This window comes from Canis aureus, chromosome 20 (assembly GCF_053574225.1).
Source record: "Canis aureus isolate CA01 chromosome 20, VMU_Caureus_v.1.0, whole genome shotgun sequence".
Taxonomy (NCBI): Eukaryota; Metazoa; Chordata; class Mammalia; order Carnivora; family Canidae; genus Canis; species Canis aureus.
This window is the reverse complement of record NC_135630.1, coordinates 10446867-10468595: the sequence shown is the minus strand read 5'-3', so window position 1 is coordinate 10468595 and position 21729 is coordinate 10446867.

Sequence of the window (21729 nt, the reverse complement as noted above, 5' to 3'; positions counted from 1 at the left end):
AGATAAATATTACCCATTTGGCTAGAGAGATGTAATTTTACAAATTCTAGAAGGTTTAGGTAATGACTTGCAGATGTGTGGAAGGAGAGACATGTCTTCCCTGTTATTATTGATGCTTTTGCCAAAAACCTTTGCTAAATTTGCATTTAGTCACATATTTCCAAGGTAGTAAGTAAAAGTAAATAAAATTAATGAATAATTCAAGATAAACAGAAGAATCCACATAGTTCATGGATAAACTTCTAGCAAAGTAATAGGCAATGAAACTTTCATAGGCCCTTCTTTTTTTTTTTTTCCCTAAAGATTTTATTTATTTATTCATGAGAGACACAGAGAAGAGAGAGAGGCAGAGACACAGGCAGAGGGAGAAGCAGACTCCATGTGGGGAGCCCCATGAGGGACTAGATCCCGGGACTCTGGGGTCACGCCCTGAACCAAAGGGAAACTCAACGGCTGAGCCACCCAGGTGTCCCTCAAAGGCCCTTCTTAATAAGAAAATCAAAACTCCTTTTTTTTTGGTTCTATATTAGTAACAATTTTTAATGTACTTATGGGGACATGATGTCTGAGAAAAGAAAGACTAGAGGTGGTGAGAAGTCTTTTGTAAATGGAGGACTTAGATATTTACTAGATTATTTTTTTTAAATGCAATGTTGTACCAGCTGTTTTTGCCATCGTTTAAAGATATTATATCACAGACGTTTCTAATAATTCTTATATGGGGTCAAAACCATTGTTGATACAGGCCTACACTGTTTCTGGGTTCTAGCCCCAGGTAAAAAAGTCTGCTCAGGTCAGGATTAGAACATCTAAATATTAAAGAAAATTCTGAAATATCAAAGGCTTCCCAGGTAATCCATTTTGAATGAATCATTGAAAAAGATACTTTTTCTGGAAGCTGGTTCAATATTCAGTGGTAAGTAAATTAAAGTTAAAATCCCTATGAAGTTTGAAAATATTTAATTTATCTTTTTCATCTATTTTAGGAGTCACAGTGTTAGCAGAAATAAAAATGTTTGAAAATTACTTCTGCAGTGTTTGGAATTCTTAATAAAACTCCTAAGCAGCCGTAGGCAATTATAGTTAGACTTCTCATTGGAAATCTAATCCTTGCATGATCATTTTACGGCCTAGAGAACATTTAGTTTGCAGGGTCCCTTTTAATCACAAAATGCTATTTCTGGAAAGTATGTGTGATTGTAAAAAATAAGATATGATTTCTCATTTTTGTCAAACTTGACTCTTCGCAATAATCAAATCTATATACAGTGTCACTCTATTTTGGATGAGGATAAAAACATTTTTTTTTTGCCCTGCCTTTTCCATTCTCTCTTTCCTTTCTCCAATCCTTTAAAGTTTTTCAGTGAAATGTATTTTTGAACTTAGTATGCATTTTGAGCCTCTCCTCTCGCATATTCATACCAAAATATTTCCCTTCTTGTCTCAGCTTGAACCCATGAAGTTGACTCTTCCTTCACTGATAGCAAGCCAGAAATGAAATTACTTTGGGGAGGACTTCTTTTAGAGTAAGACAAGAATTTCATAGTCATTTCATTTGGTTGTACAGCTAATACCTCTGGGACTTTTTTGGTTACCTTCGGAGGAATGATTTAGATCTTGAATATAAGTGATCTCAGGCACTAAGGGAAATTCTGTGATTGTTATGGGCCATATAACACTCAATTTTTCTAATGAAACACTTTTAAATTTATTTCAGAACCTGGAAGGCTAGGTGGCACTCACACATTAAGTAAGCTCTGTAACTTAAGTATGTCTGTAGATGTGAGGGTAGATTCGTTTGAAAACAAACAAAAGTCACAACAAAAAAGGAGCTTGATACTAAAAGAGAGAAATGTGGTCAAAGTACTACGGAAAATCAAAAGAGATATAAACAAGAATAAACAGAGATGGCTTAGTTCATAAGTCATCCAACCAACCAATGCATGAACAAGATTTCAAGGAAATTGGTAGAAAGGGGAAACAGAAGGAAAATAAAGGTGATGTGGTAAAGATATTAGGTGATGTGAATGGGGAGTTTTTATTGGAGGGTGGTCCATACTGCTTCAAAGGGAGAAGTTAGAATCTATCCTCTAGTGTGTTTCTTGTCTTGAATCAAATTCCCTCTCCATCATAAATCGTATCCCTTAGTTTCTTTAAAAAAAATATTCATTTATCTGGCAGAAAGAGAGCACAAGCAGGCAAAGGGACAGGGAGAAACAGGGTCCCCGCAGAGCAGGGGCCCCGATGTGGGGCTTGATCCCAGGACCCTTGGGATCATGACCTTAGCCAAAGGCAGATACATACCCAATGGAGCCACCCAGGCGCCCTTTGTTTCAATTACAAATAAATTATTTTATTGCTTTTTGAAATTGTCCAAGATTTATAAGTTCTTCAAATAGGTTTATATCTTGAGTCTGAATCATTTCTCATCTCAAAATCATAATCATGTGCTAACCACATGTTGTGTTGCTCTCAAGAATCATGATATAGCCCTGAAGTGAGCATCTTTTCCTCGTATTTTTTACTTGGACATTTGGAGGTTTTAAAACATGGCCTCTAATCTTTGACACTGCTCCCACGAAGCCCTGCCCAAATTGCATATTTGTGAGCAAAATAACAAATTATTATTGTATTAATTCACCAAGTTTCGGGATGGTTTGGTACCGAGTAATAGATAACTGACAGATTTTATTACACGGAAGGAGGGTGGTGATTCCATAACAAAAAACAATGTGATATTGGTTTGGGGTTTGGTAGCAGGTGGAAACCAGAAAAGCTGTGAGGAATGTGTTAGTGAAATATCCCAAAGACCTTGGAGGAGGTTGTTGGTGAGCTTTTAAAAGAAAATGAAAGAAACATCATTGGAAGCTGAAGGAAAGGAGACTCTTATTATGTGGTCGTGAAAACGTTGATGAGCTGTCTCCTGCAATAGGGCGTGGAAAACAGGAAATGAACCTGATGAACTTAATGGTATAGGAGAATATAAAAAAATCCCACGTAGCTGCTTCTTGCCCTTGCCAGCTATGCTATAAATGCAAGAGGTGTGAGGGTGTGAGGTAAGGAGTGCAGTGTTAGGTATGAAGGAGCCAGAATTTGCTACATTCAAAAACAAAATACTTTCCAGGCCTTTCCATATGACAAAAAGTTCTCAAAATAATAAGTAGCCGATGCCCCAAACGTAATTCTGTGTGGAACTACAAGATTGTTTTTATTATCTCACAAACAATTGAGGCGGTAAATCAGGAGCCCATTCAGACACACACAAAGGCTTCTAAGAATCAAAAGGGCGTGTGTTCAAATCTTCTTCAATGAACAATGGGGTTTCTAAAAATCTTAAAGCTGTTGTCTCACAGAAATGATCCCAAGGTCGAGAAGGACTGACTCCAGGAAGCCTGTGCTGATGGCTTTTTCCTAATAGAGAGCCCTAATTACATTCACAGAAAACCCACTCAAGTTTTAAGAGAGGTGTTCTATTTAAAATAATTCCAACTTAGAATAAAATGGAAGGAGGTCTTTGGCTCCCTAATCAAAAGGCCAGAAGCTGATTGAGGAGGATTCAAAGGCAGAACCATGAGCCCAGAGAGTAGAGACAAGAACCACAGAGAATAATTTCTGGAGAGCCGCACTGAGGCCTCATTATTGCCTATGAGGATCAAAATGGGCCCAGCTGGAGGTCACGATTGACTGTCATGTGCCTCCTGTGACTCCCTTCTTAATGGGACCATCTATGGCAATTATCTTAGGCCTCTTCCCTTGTTCTGTGTCACGTGTGTTACGGGCCCGAAAACTTATTTATCCAGTTCCCAGGTCTTCAGATTAGCAGAACCATACTCAAGGAGCTGTTGCCAAGGAGCCAAACCCAAGGAGGCTTACCTGCACCTGCGCCTGCTTTGGTTGATGAAAGTCAGGAGCTTTGGACCTGAGACCAATTTGGTGACGGGATAAGGCATTTTAGGGTCTTGAAAGAGAGTGAGGATATTTCACAGGTGGAGGGAATATAAATAATTTGTGGCCACGGCGCATACTGTGGTAGCTTAAAAGCAGGACTCCAAAATGCTTTGATGTTCCCCTCATGGAGAAAGGAGTTTATGGGTTTTTTTCTCCTTAAAACAGGTTCTTTGACAGCTTGACCAATGAGTATACGGCTGAAATGATTTCATACTAGTTTCTGGACCCAGGGCTTAAAAACTGGTGGATTCCATTTCCTGTATTTGTGATTGGCCCCGGGACCCAGGCTTTGTGCTGTGGAAGGAGATCCAGGCAGCCCCAGGAGAGGCCCATGTAAGAGAAAACCATGCCCTCAGCCCTCAAACAAGTATTGATTCATTGGCATGTGAGCAACCTGTTCTGGAAGTAGATCCTGTAGGCCGCAAACACTGTGGAGAAGCAAAGAACTGATCTCACTGAGTCCTGTTCCAATTGTATGTCTATCATGAATAAAAAAAAATTAAAAAAAATTATATGTGAATAGAACAAATAATCCGTGTTGTTTTATGTCACTAAATTCTGCGGTGGTTTGTTATGCTGCAGTGAGGTCACCAATACAGATTTACTATTGCAAACCAAAACAAAATGATCCTTCACATCTATAAACTTGTGTCCTATGCCTTTCTTAAATTTTTTTTAAGATTTTATCTATTTATTCATGAGAGACACAGAGAGGGAGGCAGAGGGAAAAGCAAGCTCCTCCTCACAGGGAGCCCCATCCGGGACTGGATCCTGGACCAGAATCATGCCCTCAGCCACCTAGGCATCCCTTCCTTTCCTAATTCTTAAACCTCAAGCACTTTCTAAAGATTTCTCTGGTACCTTCCCTGCTAATTGACATGCTATCACAACACAGATCTATTGCAATACCTTCTTTCTACCAGTTCCTTATAGCAGCTTAGGAGAGGGCTCTATTATTTGCACGTGAGGCAGACCATATTTGAAATTTAGGCAAAAATTAGTCTTTTATAAAGGGTATTAATCATGATTTTCTGGAAAAACAGAACCACTAGGAGCTCTTTCTTTAAAGTCATAAGGAATTGGCTCCTGCAATTATGGAGTGTGGTAAGTTCAAAGTTTTTGCAGGGTTGATACCCTACTTCAAGTCTGAGAATGTGCTTGTTGCTACAGATCCAGGAAGAGCTGACTAATGTCCCAGGTCAAAGGTTATCAAGGTAGGAGAATTTTTACTTGAGAGAAGGTCAGCCTTCTGTTCTATTCAGTCTTCCAATGGATTGAATCAGGTCCACTAGCATTTGAGAGGGAGATCAGCTTTTCTCAGTTGGTCAACTTACATGTGACTCTTATCCAGAAGCATCCTCGTAGAGCCAACCACTCTACCGTTTGATGAAGTATGTTAGCACTCCATGGCTCAGTCAAGGGGACACATAAAATTAACCAGCAGAATGAGTATTTAGAGCAAATATTTTATAAAATATGTTGGAGATTCCCACTCCCCCCCCCCAAGTCATCCCCTAGATTCTGTTGTTGTCCAACTACTGTTTCTTTTTCCAGCTCCACCCTCGAAAAAAAAAATCTCATTTTTTCATCCCCTCGGAGGAATATCACATAGAGGTTTAAATTAACCTCTATGTGCGCCTTACTTTTCAGTCTATCCTTGAAAGCACCTCATCATTACAGGCTCACATTGCTTCCTCCCACTGGAAGTCTTTAATTGGATGCCTCGCTGCTTTGTAATTACACATGTAAAGTATAACTTCGTCTTGTAAATGGATTCATACCAAAATTTCCTCCAGATGAAAGCACTGTAGGGTAATGTCACACTTCCAAATGCCTATAAAATTTTTGGAGGGAAAGTTATTTCTAACAAACATATTTTCAACTTTTCAAATCTCTTACAGACCCATGACTTTATATAAACATTTTGACATCACAATCGCCAATGGTTAAAAGCAGCTGGTGATTTACCCTTTGTTATTTTCAAAAATCTTATATTTCTTTTGAATGTGGTACTACATTTTGCTACCAGCATTTATGGTGACTAATTGTCACTTAAAAGGGTAAGAACGCAAATGTCCCAAAGAATTTCATATCCAATCCAGGCAGAAATACAGTTAATTGTTACAACTTGCTTCAAAAGTTGGAAAGACTGCTTTTTGTTGTTTTGAGGTTTTCTTCTTTTCTTTCTTTCTTTTTTCTTTTTTCTTTTCTTTTTTTTTTTAGAATTGGAAAGTATGCTATTACTTTTGGTAAGTCCCAAAATTACAGTGTGGTATGAAAAATTATGCACCCTCTATTATCTTCAATCTCATTTTAGAAATCTGGATTCCTTTCCAGAGCCAATTAGGTCATCATAGAAACCTTTATTACCTATATTCTTTGCTTATTATTTACTGGCGTATCAACAGTGCATCTTATAATAGTTAGAAGTGAACAAAGAACTGGGTCTGATATCTGGATCTGTCACTTACTAGCTATTTGACCCTGCACAAATTATTTAATATTTCTGAAATGCAGTTTTCTTGACAGAAATGGGGATAATCCCAGTCCTTACCTGATAGAATGATAGTAAGGATTAAATAAGGCCGATATCTGAAATGTTTAGCAGAGCGCCTAGAACATATTAAAAATAAGTGCTCTCTATAATTTTAAATGCAATGTAGTGTCATTTCTGAAAATGAAAAAATGTCTTTTATTTTGACACCTCAGAAAATTCTCTGTTTTAAGAAAGGTTTTATTTAAGTCACTCAGAATTTGGGCTTCTATAACTATACGGGCCACAATATGTGTTGATTTTTTTTTTCCAAGTTTGTCTTATTTATTTTTCAAGTTTGTTTTAATTCCTGTAGTTAGCATGCAGTGTTAAATTCGGTTCAGGGGTACAACACAGTAATTTAACAATTCCATATATTACTCAGTGCTCATCAAGTATACTCTTAATCCCCAGCACCTATTTAGCCCATCTTCCCACTCAACCTCCCTTTTGGTAACCACCTGTTCTCTATAGGTAAGAGTCTGATTTTTCATGTATGTCTTTTTTTTTTTTTAATTTTTTTCTTAAATTCCACATTTGAGTGAAATTATATGGTATTTGTCTTTCTCTGACTCATTTCACTTAGCCTTATACCCTCTAGCTCCATTCATGTTGTTACAAATGGAAAAATTCCATTCTTTTTATAGCAGAACAATCCATTGTGTGTATACATATGTATGTATGCGTGTATACAGACCTACACACACACCTACACATACACACACACACACACACACACATACATACCACATCTTCTTTGTCCATTCATCTATCCATGGACACCTAGGTTGCTTCCAGTTTGGCTACTGCAAATAATGCAATAAACAGAGAGGTGCATGTTGACCTTTGAATTGGTGTTTTTGCATTCTTTAGGTAATTATCCAGTAGGATGATTACCGGATCACAGAGTAGTTCTGTTTTTAATTTTTTGAGGAAACTCCATATTGGTTTCCATAGTGGCTGTACCAGTTTTCATTCCCACCACAGTGCATAAGGGTTCCTTCATCTCCACATCCTTGCCAACACTTATATTTTTTGTGTGTGTTTTTAATTTTAGCCATTCTGACAGTTGTGAGGTGATATCTCATGGTGATTTTGATTTGTATTTCCCTGATGATGAATAACGTTGAGTATCTTTTCATGTGTCTGTTGGCCATCTGGATGCCATCTTTGGAGAAATTTCTGTTTATGTCTTCTATTTTTAATTGGATTATTTGGTTTTTTGATGTTGAGTTGTATCAGTTCTTTACATATTTTGAATACTGGGTATGTTGACTTTATAAGTGAACATGAAAATAAATTCACATATCCTTGAGTTTTGTTACTGCCACCCTGTAAGTTGTAACCACATTTATTTTACTTCTTATATAATTCATGCACAGTTTCTGGTACCTCTTATTTGACATTTTTGAACCTTCTTCCTCTCTGTTCCTGTTCTTGTTCTTTTTCATTTCTAAGTGGGCATCTCTGTTAGATGGATGATGATTCACATGCAGTGGATACAAATTTCTCTTTATCAATAAGTAGCATTTCACAAATTCAGTAAGGTATAGGGTCAAGGGTACATAATAAAGTTTAAAAACGTTTTGTGAAACAGGTGTTAACATCTTCCTTTATAATTGAAATAGTATATGAGATATGTATTTTCTCCATTATTGTTGCATTTCAATTACTCCTGTCAAACACAGAGTTAAAAAGAACTCTGATGACTGCCATTACTACTAGTATGCACACATACATATCCAACAGACTTCTAAAACCCACATCAAACTACATATTTTCAGATTTAAGCTGTCAGAAACTTGAATAGCCTGAACTCATCAACAAAGTTTTCTTCCTTGGAAATATTTTATATGGATTTGAGGTAGGAGTTAGTACATATTATCTTTATCTAATAATTTGATTTGTGGTTATTATTGCATTCTTATAAAACATGGTAACCTCTTTTAAAAATATTTGGGAGATTATTAAATTTTTTGTTTTCCTTTTGGCATCATATGGCATGGAAGACTTGCTGAAACATGTATATATCGCACATAATGCATGAATTTTTCATGAATCAAACTGGTGAAATGTGAAAATCTTTATTAAATTTTCAAGAAAGAAAATTATCATATTCTAGCCATTGCAGTTCTTTATTAATATGGTCTCCTAGCCATTTCAAGGACAGACCTCAAATCAGCTCCATGTTTCCCAAATGAAGAATAACATACTATGCCAGTCTAGCCCAGGCCCAGAAGGATTTTTTCAGCAGGAGCATCATCTGTTTGCTTAGTCCAGTAGTCATGTTCTTATGACAATAGGGGTCGGGAGCAGATCTCTCAAGTGTGTTTCAGGGATCTCTTTTTACATTAACACCTAATGCATGCTGGAACTATAGCAGATAACACACAGATGTTGAAAAAGGTCCTACTTTTAATTTCTGTGATAACTCTTCTTTGAACTAGTAAGAGGAGTAACATAGTAATCATGTGCTTTGGATCCTTTTCTAGAATTCAAGGTGGTTTTGCTTCTCTGCTCTACTAGGTTAAATTGCGGATGGATTAAAATAGCTTGTGCCACCATGCTAAAGTAAGTGGAATAAAGTGAGCTCTCAAGCAGCAATAAGAATAAGGTTGGTAGCTATGATTAGAGTTCCACAAGTAAGTTAGCATCATTACATTTAAATTAGAAATGGAAATGTGGTCCAGAGTTAATAAGCTCTGTTCAAAGGTCACTGTGAGATTATTATACAAGAGAAATATTGTTTTGCTTTTTTGTCTTATAATTCCTGCCTCCTGAGGTTGTCACATCATCCATTTCTTTAGATACTTGAAAGAAACCTAGTAATGACTTATTCACTTTATAGCCTTAACAGTACTTCTAATAGTCTTGAATAAAAAAAGTTTTCAGGGTGAACAATGAGTAGTCTGTGACTCATGAATATGCATTAAAATAAATAAGGCAAAAATTGAAAGTCAAGATTAGAAAACAAGTTTTTGGTATGGCAGGTACCCTACTAGCCCGGCTCCTGTATAACTATAAAAGTCCTACCGGTTATATAATGGTTTTCCACCATTACTTCTAATGTAGTTTGTAAAATCAGTTTTCCTATGAAGTTATATATTCAGCAGTAAATACAGTGGCAACATGTCTGGTCTTAACTATCAGAAATTCATATTGTCATATGAACTAACATATAACAGTATTATAGGATGGTTGTAGAAGTACTTAGGGGAATTTTGTCAGCTATAATGAGATAGTGATGGTATTTAAAATAACCAGACCTCAGGGCATGTGGTGGCTCAGTTGGTTAAACCTCTTACTCTTGATTTTGGCTCAGGTCATGATCTTGGGGTCCTGGGATCGAGGTTGCATCAGGCTCCACACTCAGTAGAGAATCTGCTTGAGGAATCTATCTCCCTTTCCCCAAACTCTCCCACCCCACTCTGGTTATCTGTCTCTCTCTCTCCAATAAATAAATCTTAAAAAAAATAATAATAACCAGGTCTCTTAAGTGCTATACAAGATGACCTTGTATAGGAAGAATTCTGAATCAAAAGAGGACAATTCTTTAATTCATCCAACAAAAATAATACAACTTAATATTTAGAAGAAACTCACTACTAGCCAGCCATTATGCTTAGTTCTTCATGGAGATTACATTACTAAATCTTAACAATGATTAATTCTATCATTGTTCCCATTTTGCAGATGTGGAAGTTACAGCTTGGAAAGCTTAGATAAGGTCACAAAACTTATTGTGGGGGAAAAAAAAAACAGGATTGTGCTTATCTTACTATTAAGTGCAAGTTCTTACCACTATTTATTATTACTGTAAATAATGTTTTGAATACAAAAATCATGTCATATATTAAGTATAAGGCATATACAAATAAACATAGAAGCTGGTTGTCTAGATTTTACACTCTAGCTAATAAAACTAGTTCATATAATGAGAGCAGTACTGAAAGTCTATGCAACATTTATTGTAGCCTAGGGCAGGGAGTAATTGACCCTATTTGAAGGTGATCTATCAAGGAGGAAGTCTTTGAAGTATGATTTGAAAAATGAATATGTAGACAGTAACAGGATGGAAGATGGCAAGGTAGTAGGACTGTATGTAAAAACACATGGAGCATAGAAAAAAAAATGCTGTATTTGTTCAAAGAATTACAATTTTGCCGGTAGGTTGCTTTACCTGGAGTGTGGAAATCAAGCAAATCAATCAGGCTGGAAAGAGATAGAATTGGAGAGTCCAGGACCAATCTTGCTATCATGCTAAGGAATTACATTTTACTCAGTGGATGATGATTGATAAGTTATAAAAAGCAAAATTAACAGGCTTGGATTTTAGAAAAATGATCTCTGGTGATACTTTGGAGAAACTACTAAAGGAATACATAGTTTGGAACCTCAGCTAAGCATAGTAGTTGTTTTCAATTGAGGGAGGAAAAAAGGAAATTGAGCTCAGCCAGATTTCTGATACAGGTGATGGGTTTGATATTGATATTTTCTAAAGATATTTAAAAACTTTATGATTTTTCAACTCTAAAGCAACTCTTTGGCTCACAGGCCTCCCCTAGCAACCAGTGAACATCTGAAACTGGGCAGCTGCTAAGAGGCCTCCAGTGCCCACCTCCATATGGTCAAGAAGGATGATAAGAAAGAATCAACTAGAATGAAAAGCTAAGGATGTGGAGGCTGACTGAAGGGGCAATTTCTCAAACAAGGTAGGGCCTTACCAAGGATTTATTTTCCTGCCACTGTGGGAAATGTTAGCCAACACAGCTAGATGTCAGCAGATCATTGACTCCTGGCCACTGCCTGAAATTTGGGGTTTCACTTTATTCAACTGAATGTATTACTTCAAATATGTTCCTGCTTTAATAGTATAATAGCACTAAGATACCATCATACATTGAGTGTAGGGGTACTAATTACTTATTAGTTTGTAGATCATTGGACCAAGAGGAGCCATAATTAGAAAAAAACAGAGGGCTGACAGTACTCAGAGATCCTTCATTTTGAGCACAATAAAAGATGGGAATTAAAGAGTTCATAGTTTTCAATCTGTACACATATAGCAAGGAATACATGGATATGGGAGTGGCCAGAGGGAAAGATTGTGACAAAGATAGTCACCTGACCCCTAGGATCTAGTCTGCTCTTTTTCTTTAAATAATATAACCACTTGGGGCACCTGGGTGGCACAGCCGGTAAAGTGCCCAGCTCTTGGTTTCAACTTGGGTGATGATCTCAGGTTTGTGAGATTGAGCTCAGCACAGAGTCTGCTTGAAATTCTCTCTCCTTCTCCCTCTACCCTTCATGCTTGTGCTTTCTCTCTGTCTAAAATAAGTGAATGTTTAAAAAATAATATAACCACTTACCGAACTAGACACTACATTACTTTCTCTACAGGAGTCTTGGACCAGGCTGTCGCTGTATGGAGTGTGCATAGTCTGTAGGATTGCCATAAGACTTTTTTCCATTTTTCCTCTTTTTTTATTCTCTCCCACAAAGTAGAAACTCAAATGAGTTGCTATTGAACTAATTTTGACCAAGTGAATGAGGAATGAGGGAAGCCACTAGGCAGTAGTGTGCAAGAGCTGATTTGTACTGGCTTAAAAGAGTTGATGGTCAGCTTTTAAAGAATTTTATAAGCTATTAAATACAAGTATTATTTAAAAATCTTATAAACTTAAAAATATAACTTATATAATTGTAAGTATAATAAATATTCAAAATCCATCACCTATAATTTTAAATATTATACATGCTCTAATATTTGTTTTCATATGGTGGACATACTAATGCACTAATGGTGCTCTACTATCTTTCTCTTCCCAGTGCTGCATCCAGTAATGTCACATTGGTAGCTTGTAATTGAGCAGGTTGCAAATATTTATATCCTAGAAATCAGCAAATGCTATAAATTAAGGCTTGATTTATTGTTTTGTAGACTGTATAGACTTAAGCTAGTAATGGAGAAAATGTTAATGCAAGTTAGCTAAACTTAAAAGTGCATTGCATCTATAGTCTTTACATTATGAATAGTACACACATTAAAAATAAAAACTGAGAAAAATGCCTTCCAGGAGTCAAATATCTGATTCAACGAATAAGCCACTCAAGACATTGACCAATAAATACTCAAAGTCTGATATATATTTTTATCATTTCACTTTTTTGGGTCTTTTTTAATCTAGAAAAATGTAAACAAACCTTATGTTAGTACTATACTTGAAAAGCTGGTTGTTCAACATTTACAAACCTACTGCTGACTGTAAGGGATAGCAGAGCAAAAAGAAGAGAAAATCTAGATAGCTGGAATACATGTAGCCTCCTGGCAGCCCTGATATGTACATCTAGGAGAAAGAACTAAATTTCTAAACTTGGACCACCATATTTTTGACTATCATTTTTTATTTATTTTTTAATTAATTAATTAACTAATTAATTAATTAATTTTTTGCAGGATTTTGGCCTATGCCTAAAAATGATACAAGTAGCTGGAGAGATCCAGGTGAAGATCTACGTGAGACAGGGAATAATTAATCAAAAAATTAAGTGTGCCAATATTGCCTTCTTCCAGGCTAATATAGTTAGGGCCAGACCTTGTCTGCCCCTTATCAGTATCCCTTGAGGAGCCTCTTCAAGTGTCAGTAACTTGATATGTCAGAAATCTCTCCTTTCTCAGCTATCCAGTACCCACCTCTACATCTGAGTGGTTGATAATATTCTCTCGGAATGTCCCATCTAGGACATTCACATTTCATTTCAGTACCTATACTTCAGTTTCTTTGACCCTCTTACCCAGAAGACATTGTTGTTAGGTCACTCCTTCAAGGTCCTGCCAGTTAGATATCTAATTTTATGTACATTTAACCTAAATTATTAATGAAAGAATTACTGGTCCCAGAGAGCATTATTAATTATTTGAACTTATAGTAGAGAGGGCATAGCTGAAACAAAGAAGATACTGTTAGGATAATCAACTATCAATTGTTCCACAAATTACTTCATGTTATTGACCAAACTGTATCCCCTCAAAATTTGTGGTGAAGTTCTAAATGGCAAATACACCTCAGAATGTACTTGTATTTGGAGATTAAATTAGATTTCCCTTTAAATAGTAATTAAAGTTCCATGAGTTCAAATGAATGGCCCATAATCCAACATGGTTAGTGTCCTTTCTGAAAAGAGGAAGATGCTGGGATTCGTGGATAGGGAATAACCCATATGATGATGTCACAGCACATGGGTGCCCATCTGCAAGCCAAAAAGAACCCTCAGGAGAAACTGAAACACTAAGGTGAGCAATCTCACCTATAATGTACGTGTTTTCCGAAAACACAGATAATTGCCTATGAAATATAACCATTACTATGTAGAAACCAGTGTTAGTTTGATGCCACAGTGAAGGCAAACAAAATAAAGAAGATTCTTATCCTGTTTTATGTGTAGGAGATAGATATACATAGGGAATGTTTATATTTAAATGTTAGTGTGCTATGTAATCATTTTGCCTGTCAAGTGTATTATTACACGTGTAAAATCCCTAGAGAAAAATCTTCAGAAGTCATGGCCACTTATATAGATCTCCCTATGAAAAAAGAGATTCAGACAAATGTCTCTTGCCCCACTTTCAACCTCTCTAGCTATACTTGAGACTTCAACTGAACAGCAGTGAGTATATGCAGGTGATTTGGATTATCTTGGTTAATCTCGAATAATCACAGGTACAGAAAGACTTTACATGTTCTACTTATGTTATCATCTCACTAACTGGTATTTCGAATGCAGCAGAAAGCATAACCTATCTATAAAGATTTCTCCAAAATTGTCCATTCCCTATTTTCAATGCCTATGTTATTATCTGTGATTCCTCTTTAGACCCCATCAGACTCAGAGTAAATATGCCAATATATTTCCCTTAAAAAGAAAATTGATATTTTACTCTTGTCTATTTTAACTAATTAAAATAATTTTTGAACCTTGAATCTAGAAAAGTATATTGTAAACACAAAATTGAGAGTCATTGAGTTAAAGGAAGGACAAACTATAGCAACTGTAAGTTGCATTAAATTCATTTTGGCAGCATGTGCAATGTTTAAATTTAGATAGATCTGACTGAGTTTTTTAAGAATAATTTCAAAATATCCCTACAGCTATTTTTCAAGAAATTTTTAGATTGCAGGAAAGCAAAAGTAAGAGAAACTTAGTTGAAGTGATTGGATTCTGACAGTTTGGGCAGAGTAGGAGTTAGATCCCATCAAAAGCAGGGTAGATGCATTAAAAAGGAAAGGAATCGAATACGAAGGTATTCAGTTATTCAACAATCATTAACATTGTTCTGCATTAGTAAGACTAGAAAATCTTGGTGACTAAAGAAATGTGCATATATTCACTTAAAGATAACAGATATTTAAAATATTTTTAATAAGTGTATCTTTTAAGTATATGTATGGTCAACAGAAATCTAAATCACTAGCATTCTGATGTCTTACCATTTTGCATTACTGAATAGCAGATCCATAAATAACACCTAAATATAAACTAGTTCAAATTGCTTTTCAAATGTGCACCATTCCATCCAGTCTGTATCCTACTAAACTTCAAATCCTGTTCTCCAATGGACAGCAGTATTTTTTTTTTAAAGATTTTATTTATTTATTCATGATAGTCACACAGAGAGAGACAGAGAGGCAGAGACACAGGCAGAGGGAGAAGCAGGCTCCATGCAGGGAGCCCGACGTGGGTTTCGATTCGGGTCTCCAGGGTCGCGCTCCGGGGCCAAAGGCAGGCGCAAAACCGCTGTGCCACCCAGGGATCCCGGGACAGCAGTATTTTAAGGCAAATCCCTTAATAGTCTATACTGGTTGCTCAAAATTACATTTTTCTTAAAATAAATCATATAAATAGCTTAATTTTAAGTGTGTCCCCTGAGATACACATTATCTCCTCTCGAATCTACTGCACATGCTGCCTTGAACATAAAGTACTCAAATTTTATATTCCAAAAGCTTGAGTGTCATCCTATTATGCACATTCAGAGAATGTGAAAATCAGGAAACTTGCCCATTCTTCTCTGCTCATTAGGAAACAAACATCACTCAAGGGAACAGGTGTCCTCTCCATTTTCACTGCCAGCTTACTGCCCATTGCCAAATCTGTAGTTCTATCTGGATTTAACTCCGCACCAGAGGTTGATGGCCGCTCTCACATTTGGCTGGAGCCCTTTCTTATATTGCTCTCAGAAATGAATGCAAAAAAGGACAAAGATGAGAGGCACCTAAAACAGCCTCTGGGAAAATGTCCCAAATGTCTGAATAATCCTAATGGAAGAAGAGAGGCAATGATATTGCCCTCTTCTGATTCAAGGTGGAAGGCAAATTCAGACGAATTCATGAAGAGAGCCATCCTCTGGCTTTATAGTGCTATGACATTAGTTAAGAAAATAAGATTAAATACATACATTATCAAAGATATCAGAAAAGAAAAAATATTCGGAAATTATTTATCCTGCTGTGTGTGCATAAAATGTTAAAATATGCTCTGAGCATCTATATAGGACCAGTTTAGGGTAATTTTTAAGACTTTTCTCAAACTAAAAATATCTTAACAGAATGATTCTTTGAAACTGAATCTGGTCCATAAGGATAAATATTTAGGAAGGAGTAGAGAAAATCTTATAGAGAAGAGTCACAGGATCAAATGTAAGCAGATGGGAACCTGCATGAAAAGTGATGGGGGTAGGAGGATGGTATGGTGGTTTTAAAACCAATCTGGCCAGATTCATCAAGATTTGGAAGAAAAGCATATAACTCTAAATTTTGATAGTAATTTAAGTGCTAGAGAACATTCAAAACAGAAGACCCTCAGGAACAAAGGACCATGTAAAATGTTAACCAGGGAGAAAATGATAGTGATATTTAGGAAAAGTAGGCAGACAGCGATATATTACAAAGAAAGCCGAAAGGAATAAAGACCAGTGAATAAGTTAAAACAATAGTAATATAAGTAACTTCATTTCACTGACTCTTAGACGCCAATCAATTGAAAGATGCACAGCTGTGTGTTGATTATTCTAGAATCAGGAGAAAAACTTCGGCACATAATCTATGACCTAATATTGATTGTAAACACAATCTGATTCACAGGATGTGAAAATGTGAAAAAAAAAATGTGTCCTTTCATAGATGAATACAATATCTACTATTTAGTAAGTGTTTTTATTCCTGCTGGTTATAAACTGTGCTTAAGTATCTTATATTTATTCACTCTGAAAAAGTCTGTATGAATTATACTATCACGTATAACTATAGTCCTATTTCTACAAATTGAGAAAACCAATGCCTACAGAAGTTATGCAACCTCCCTTTGGCTACACAGCCAGAGAAGGAATCACAATTTACACTCAAATCACTCACAGTTTTTTTAAAGGTAGGAGCTAATGAGTGACTAGTAATTGTTAGTAAAAGAATGGTGAGTATTAATAAAATTTATCATGATATGAGAATTGTATGAGTGATTGAATCTAATGGGTAAAGTAAAAAGAGGAATTTATTCTTTGCCAAGTTTCTAAATACAGGGAGCCCGAATTCAAGAGATTATACTGATGGTAAATGGCATATTCAGAAGGGCAACTGTTTCAGGGAAAATAATATTTGTTTAGGAAAGGTTGAATTTCCAATAATGTCAGGGTAACACATTTGTATTGCACTTTAGCTGTTGCATATATGGGAATGAGAAAAAGTGAAAAATCGGGAAGCCATATGTAAAGTGGTGCTTGAAGCTTTGAGAGGACATATCATGTGAGTATTTAAGGAGAACAGGAGACATAGAATCAAATTAGACTATAAATCACAGTTATGAATTGAGAAAATTGCCAGCTATGGAGGAAAAGAAACTAGTAGAAAAGAGCAGAAGGATAAAAATAATAAAGAGGCTTAAAGATCAAGAATCTAAAGAATTTGAGAGATTTAATAAAGCACAAATTGAGAAAAGGTTATTGAATTTGGGGAGGCAGGTGGTGATATTAAGAGAATAATTTCAGTAGTGGGGTGGTTTTAAGAAGCCAGATATGCAGGGGATTAAAAAGCAAATGAGTAGAAGCTGTGGCACAGGTGTAGATCACACATTTCAGGAATTGGCAATAAAAGGAAGAAGGGAAATAGAATGTTGACATGGAGCTCTGTGAAAAGGAGAAATTTAAAATGTCAGCAAAGGAGGCATGGATAAAAAGGAATCAAATGCAGAATGTAAGTTGAAAATATGCTGTAGGAATAAATAAGAGGTTTGCTAGGGAGACAGTTCTTCCATCCACCGCACAGGATTTTTATTGAGTGACTACTGTGTATAGACAGCACTGCAAACACTGGGGTTCCAAGGACAACTGAAGCATGGTTCTGTAGGAGTCAAGTGTAGGGCACCCCAACTGGGCCTCTTTACGATGACAACTATTTTGAGTTTAAGAAAGCAATGGAAACCTAGAAGATTCAGAAAACGTTCTATAGTTCCCCCCTTCAACTGCCTAAAGAGAATCTGGAGAATCTGCTCCAGGAAGTGAGCTGTCACCATAGATAACTACAGTACGATATCAGCGAGGTGTGGTAGACAGAGAGGAGCACAGCAAGACCTATTTGGCCAACATTCAGTATGTCCCACTGTTTGAGTGGCCCAGTGACGTTTTGTTTTACCAAATATTTACTCTTTTTTTGTCTTTCTGAGGATTGCACTCCTCTCCTTTGAAGTTCCAGACCCCTACCCCTTACTCCTTATTTCAAAGTGTCACATATGCCATTGGAATGTCGTTGGAGTGTTCATGTCTGTGTGGGTCCTCTATGCATGGAAAACCAAATTTGATTTTTCTTCTCTTACTAGGTCTCATGTTAATTTGATTCTTAGTCCGGCTGGAAAGCCCTTGAAGGTGATAGGAAATTCTTGCTCTCCCACAGTTCCTGCCCTCAAGTTGTGTAAAAGCTAAGGAAAACTGAGATGTTAAAAGGTGACTACAGCAAGGAATGTGTAGCGGGCAAAGGAAACACAAAGGAAAGGACATCAAAGTTGCCATAAAGTGATGTCCAAAGTGAGTTTTGAAACCTAAGTGTCTGGAAGGCAGAAGCGGCAATGGGGAAAAACCCACCACTTAGGGGAGGGGTTAACTGTCTTAGAACACTGCAAGTGGTTGACTGCGGTGGTGGCATGTGCCTTGAATAAGAGGGGAATCATGAAATGCAGTTGGAGAGGTTGGTAGGGGTCCTCCCAAGGCAGTTCATATTTAGCTGACATCTAGTTACGCATCACATAATAATGAGGTTGCATATACATGGGAAACCCTGTATAAAATTTAAGCTGCATAGGAATATAGTCTTCATATGACTGGAAAGTCTCAATAGAGTTTCCATAAAAGCCCATTTGTAATATTTTTATAAAATGGTATGTTGTATATTAATTTCCTGTGGCTACTGTGACAAATTATCACAAATTTAGTGGCTTAAGACAACACAAATGTATTATTTTACAGTTCTGGAGATGAAAGTATGAAATTGGTCTTGCTAGGCTAAAATCAAGATGTTGACAGGGCTGCTCTAGAGACTCTAGAAAAGAAGCAAGTGTTCTTTTCTTTTCTTTTTCTTTTTTTTTACTTTTCCAGCTACTGGAGCCTGCCAACATTCTTTTATTCATGGCCTATTCCTGAATCTAGAAGCCTAGAAGCCGGCAATACTGCTAAGTCCTTCTCATACTGCCATCTCTCTGGTTCTCTTTCTTCTACCTTCTCCTGATTATAAGAATCCTTGTGATTTTATTGAGCCCACTCTGATAATCCAAGATAATCTCCCCCATTTCCTAGTCAGCTAAACCTGCAACCTTACGTTGAATCTGATCTATTCAGAGTTTCTGGAGATTAAAACATGAGCATCTTTGGGAGGCTATTATTTCGCCTACGATAGAGGCTGACAAAAAAAAAAAATGTCTTAAAAATAATAAGACAATGTGCAGTGGGAAAGGCCCGTTAATGAATTGACAAATATTCAGTAAATATTTGTTACGTGCAAACAATTTCATTCTAAAATATCAGCATGTACTCTGCTTTGAAGAGCTAAAGGAAACAAAACATACAAATATAAAAGAAACCGGAACACAGCAAACAAAAACAGCATAGTAAAATCTGAGTAAGTATGGGCAACAATGACAGTGGAAGGCCTCCGGAGAGAACTGGCGACTGATTTGGAAGGGAGTGGAAAGAAGAGCAAAACCATGACACTAAGGCTGTGTTTAAAATCAAAATGTGCAAGTGAGCTTTTTGGTGGTTTGGTGTGGTATGGACGAAAGAATGTAAGATTGTCCACTGTAAACCAGGCCAGCGTGAGATTATAATCCGAAACACAGATTTCAGTTTCCCCACACATGTAAGATCATATTGTTTGAAGAACGACAGAGAAAGGGGGATGGATAGGTAGATGAGATGGCTAACGACTTCCTTCTGTCATCACTCAGATTATAGTTACTGCCTGGAATATACGGCTCTGTCCAGGCCTAGCAAGTGTTATAATCTCACAGTAAACGAAACGGCAGGAAATGCACGTGGGGATAGTACGTATCACCTTTGATATAAATAAGTCTCAGAGACTCACTGTATATGTGCCTGTGGTTTTTGGAGCAAATATTATAGATCCCAATGGTGTGCTTCCTTATCAATCTAAACCTTGACCACAAGTTCCTTAAGGGCAAGGATGTGTCTTTTTGTCTGGTATGACCATGGCTTTGCGTAATGCCTGTTACGTAGCAGAAGCTCAGCGAATGGATGGCTAATTACAGTGCTTTCCAAAAATTGTCTTGTGTATCATTTTACAAGGAACGGCCTCCTCCATAAATCGACAGAAGTCATTTCTAATCAATTTGAGCATCGCCAGTTTTTCTTTTTTTTTTTTTGGTTTTACAAAATAAAAGTTTATTTTTTTAATTCATACTGTATAGCAGTGTGGATTGACAGGAGTGCCCTGCCCATTGTTCTTGCTCAGGGACTTAGGATGATAGCTCTGCCTTTTTCAGTGTCCTTTCCTGATCACTTGGGCCCAGGGAGCAGAACACAATGACTAATCCAGGTTTCATGTAAGTGTGCACATTGTTTTCACTCACATGACATTGGCCAAACTGACTTCAAAAGCTTAAGTGGGGAAATGCAGTCCTACCAAGTACTCAGGCCAGTTTTTCATTGCCCAATGCTTTTCAAATCTTTGGCTCTCAATAACTGTTTTCTCAGTTGAGGGCACGTGACGTTAAAAAAAGAAGCCACAGATAGGCACACTCTGAATATTACACCTGAATTACAAAATAGGCTTAAAATTGTGTAACAGTGACCTGTTTCAGGAGCCAAGTCTTAGAAAACCATATAGCATCATTAAAGTGATATAATTAAGTCTAGACCTCATTTCCGCCTAGGGATTGTCCTAACATCTTGGTGGTCATGGTTGGTGGTGTTAACTCTAAAGAAGGAAGGGAGGGAGAGAGAGAGAGAGAGAGAAGTGAGAGGAAGGGAGAGAGAAGAATAGTTCCAAATCCTTTTGGAACTATTTTTTTTCTTTTTTTTAATAAATGTATTGTTTATTGGTGTTCAATTTGCCAACATACAGAATAACACCCAGTGCTCATCCTGTCAAGTGCCCTGCTCAGTGCCCGCCACCCAGTCACCCCCACCCCCCGCCCTCCTCCCCTTCCACCACCCCTAGCTCGTTTCCCAAAGTTAGGAGTCTCTCATGTTCTGTCTCCCTTTCTGATATTTCCCACTTATTTTTTCTCCTTTCCCCTTTTTTCATTTCCCACTTTCTACCCAAGCTGAGAAGCTTTTACTATTCCCATAGCATAACGAAAACTCTTTTTTTTTTTTAATTGTATTTTTACAATTGCTGGTCATAAATTTTTATGGACACTGAATGCACAGTATATTTTTTGTACCTCCTGGGGCTTTAAGTCATATTCCAATATGGCCTGAAAATTAGGCAGATGTTATGTTGGATAAGCGGATGGTCTTTGGCTATCTTTTTAGAAGCAAAGAAATAATTGTCTATCAGTAGGAGAATTTTGCAAGAGATTCTTTCGGTTTCTATATGATAAAACATTTTCTTTCTACTTATCAGCGAGAGGCACCTAATGAAAAAGACAGAATGCCTGCCAGAGTCAACGAGACTCTCTCCCAAAGGAAATAAAAGGGAAGCAAATGGTTGCTTGAATAAATTTTTAGAAACACTGGTCTTTTCATTTCA